This window comes from Mandrillus leucophaeus, unplaced genomic scaffold (genome assembly GCF_000951045.1).
Source record: "Mandrillus leucophaeus isolate KB7577 unplaced genomic scaffold, Mleu.le_1.0 Scaffold105, whole genome shotgun sequence".
Lineage (NCBI taxonomy): Eukaryota > Metazoa > Chordata > Mammalia > Primates > Cercopithecidae > Mandrillus > Mandrillus leucophaeus.
Window position 1 is genome coordinate 440,046 of NW_012098654.1, and position 3,927 is coordinate 443,972.

The window sequence follows — 3,927 nt, forward strand, 5'->3', positions numbered from 1 at the left end:
AGCTGTGATCACACCACTGCACTCCAGCCTGAGCAACAACGTAAAAGTGAGACGCTGTCTCAAAAAAAGAAAAAGAAAAAGAAAGTGAAAGTGCCATAGTCCTATCCTATCAAAAGAAAAGTCCTATTAAGAGTTTGGGGCCAGGCACAGTGGCTCACACCTGCAATCCCAGCACTTTGGGAGGCCGAGGCAGGCGGGTCACTTGAGGTCAGGAGCTCAAAACCAGCCTGGCCAACATGGTGAAACCCCATCTCTACTAAAAATACAAAAATGAGCTGGGCGTGGTGGTGCGCACCTGTAGTCCCAGCTACTGGGGAGGCTGAAGCAGGAGGATCGCTTGAACCTGGGAGGTGAAGGTTGCAGTGAGCCGAGATCACACCACTGCACTCCCAGCCTGGGTGACAGAGTGAGATCCCGTCACGCAAAAAAAAAAAAAAAAGTTTGGTAAATTCTCCATGGGATAAAAATGTGTGGGGGTGTTTCTCCATGGGGGAAAAATGTGTTTCTGGGTGTTGGAGCCCCCTGCTGTAAATGATAGGCACATAGGTCTGAATTCACTTGGAACCTCTACAGGACTTTCTTTTCAGTGCGCTTGTCTCTGAATTCAGCACCTCGGACAGCGCTCTGCCAGCCGCCGTTCTCTGGCTGGTGTAAATCCGTGTGTCAGTTGCAAATTGACAGCTTTAGCTTCTGTGCCTCTCAGGAACATGCCCTTGTGAGAGCCAGTCAGCCAAAGGGGACCCTCCCCACCCAGGCCTTGTAGAGTTGCCAGTTAAATTTGAATTCAGATAAACAGCGAGTAACTTTTTAGCATAAATATGTTCCATGCAATATTTGGGACATAACTTATACTAAAAATCTCCTCATTGTTTATCTGAACTTCAAATTTAACTGGGCGTCCTGTGTTTTATCTGGCAACACTCAATCTCTGGCTTCCATCTGAGACAGACCCCAGGGATCATCTGCGTGCTCTCTGCAGAGTGGAGTGCAGGCCGGGACTGCTCCTTTAACGTTTTCTCCTGTGGACAGAGTGTTTAGTCACACCATGAGCAGGTGACAGCCAGAGCGGCTGGTTGTCATTGTTTGAATATGTGGTTGTAATTTGAAGAAATGAAACACTTCTGCTCTGAGTCCATTAGATGGCAGAGTTTTTCAGGCTTTGTATCCTAAATCCAGCTGTAAAGGAAGGACAAAGGGTCCGCTAGTTCGGCCACAGCTGACCTCCTCGTTCTGCTGGAAATTTCTCAAGAAGGAGATGCTGTGCATTCATGACGGGCTAGTCATTGATTCCTTTTGTTTATTCAGTAAATGTTTATTGAGAGTCTGCTTGGCACCAGGCACTGGGCCAGATCCTAGAGCTGCTGCATGAACAAGATTAACCAGGTCCCCACCCTCACTGCAGCCATGGCTGGGGGGTGTGGGGGGCAGAGAAGCAGCGAGCTCACACGGAGACAAGTTCCAACAGTGGCCACCGGCCAAGGCAGCAATGCAGGACAATGCAATAAAGAGAAACCAGGGAGGCCAAGGGGGAACCCTCTGAGAGAGGAATCGTCTAAAGATGTGGAGAACATTCCAGCCCAAGAGGAGAGGGGTCTGGAATGGATGCCTCTCTCGGTTGGAGGAGTGAAGAGAAGGCCCAGGCGGCTAGGCTGGAGGGAGGAAGGTGGAGGACACAAGACGATGACACAGGAGGGGCCAGACCCCATCCTCCAAACTCAGGGGAAACCTCAGCTCCCTCCAATGTGGACAGGATTTGTGATGGAGGAGAGTTTAGTGGGTTAAATCAAGACCCCCAAAATTCACATTCATCCTAAACCTCAGAATATGACATTAGGCTGGGTGTGGTGGCTCATGCCTGTAATCTCAGCACTTTGAGAAGCAGCCTGGGTAACATGGCGAAACCCCATCTCTAAAAACAATCAAAAAATTAGCCAGCCATGGTGAGACATGCCTGTGGTCCCAGCTAACAGGTGGCTAATGCAGGAGGATCACTTGAGCCCAGGACTTCAATGCTGCAGTGAGCCCTGTTTGTGCCACTGCACTCCAACCTGGGCAACAGAGTGAGACCCTGTCTTAAAAAAAAAAGAAGAAGAAGAATGTGACATTATTTGGAAATAGGGTCGTTGCAGATATAATTAGTTAAGATGGGGCAATGGGGCCATTCGAGAATAGAATGGACCCTAATTCCTACGACTGGTGTCCTTATAAGAAGGCCATGTGGTGATAGAGAGAGGAGCAATGGGTCCACAACCCAAGGAACTCCGAGGAGTCTCGGTGTTACCAGTGGAGGGTGTCCATCTTGAACAAAGAATTGGACAAAACGCACATACAAAGCAAGGAAAGAAAGAAGCAACAAAAGCAGCCGGGTGTGGTGGCTCACGCCTGTAATCCCAACAGTTTGGGAGGCCAATGCAGGTGGATTACATGAGACCAGGAGTTCAAGAGCAGCCTGGGCAATATGGCAAAACCCCATCTCTACTGAAAATACAAAACTTAACCAGTTGTGGTGGCTCACACCTGTAGTCCCAACTATTCGGGAGGCTGAGGAAGGAGAATCACTTGAACCTGGGAGGTGGAGGTTGCAGTGAGCCGAGATCAAACAAAAGTACACTCCACAGGATGAGTGGGCAAGTGGCTCAAGAACCTGGATACAGAATTTTCTGATGTTTAAATACCTTCTAGAGGTTTCCCATTGGTCACTTGGTGTACAACCTATGTAAATGAAGTAGTGGCCTGTGATCATTCTGATTGGTTGTGGAAAGTGACCAATCAGAAGCTGAAGTGAAGTTACAAAGTTACACTTCTATGCAAATGAAGACTTGGCCCACGACCAGCCTGATTGGTTGCAGGAGGGGACCAATCAGAAGTAACTTCCGTTTTTCATCTGCCACGCAGAAAAGGGGGCACCGTGCGAAGAGAGTAGCCTCTGGTTCTTTTGTTACTTGGGCGTGGAAAGTTGGGGTTTTCCTTTTGACTTAGTTCTAGAAAGTCAGCGGGAATTGGCCTTCAGTTCCCTGCCTCCAGACCCTGGTCTCCTGCCCCACCAGGAGCCACCAGACGCTGGAAGGGGCAGGAAAGGACACCTCACTAGGGCATTTGGAGGGAGCCCTGCCCACACCTGGACTTCAGACTCTGGAAGTGGGAGAGAAGACATTTCTGTTGTTCTAAGTCCTCTAATTTGGGGTTCTTTGTAATGGCAGCTGCAAGGAACTAGCACAGGTGAGGAGGACATGTCTTTTATTTGCCTGAAGCCCCAAGGAAAATGTCTGAGCAGCCTCGGAGACACTGCAGGACCCACTGTGGGGCTGAAATGCCCTTGGGGATCTCCCTTCTCAGGGAGTGGAGGAGATGAGAAGGCAAAGGACCCCCTTTTTTTTTTTTGAGTTTGGGTTTCACTGTATCGCCCAGGCTGCAGTGCAGTGGCACAGTCTCAGCTCACTGCAACCTCTGACTCCCAGGTTCAAGCGATTCTCCTGCCTCAGCCTCCCGAGTAGCTGGGACTACAGGGATGCACCACCACACATGACTAATTTTTGTATTTTTAGTAGAGGCAGAGTTTTGTCATGTTGACCACGCTGGTCTCAAATTCCTGACCTCAGGTGATCCGCGCACCTTGGCCTCCCAAAGTGCTCGGATTACAGGCATGAGCCACCTCACCCCACCGACAAAGTCCCTTTAGCAGCTGATGGGCCAAAGGTTGTTGTTACACCCAGGTCGGGGTGAAGGGGGGCGGGGAGAGTGGTGGCCTCACTCTATCTGGTGAATTTCATTTTGCTGCACCCAGGTTGGTAGGGGGTGGGTGGGGTGCTCCGTGACTCAGACCACCAGTTATTAAAGATCCCAGATAAATTTATTCCGTGGTGACCTCTTCTCCGTCAGCAACTGGGCTGGGTCTCCATTAAACTTGGTCTTAAATATGAGTATAGA

At 49.8% G+C, this 3,927-nt stretch overlaps 1 protein-coding gene across 7 annotated transcripts in view; it reads left to right on the plus strand.

Annotated features, from left to right (window-relative positions):
- Nucleotides 1–3,927, plus strand: part of KCNAB2 (potassium channel, voltage gated subfamily A regulatory beta subunit 2) — a 116,042-nt gene that overhangs the window by 66,143 nt on the left and 45,972 nt on the right. The gene's annotated exons all lie outside the window — the stretch shown is intronic.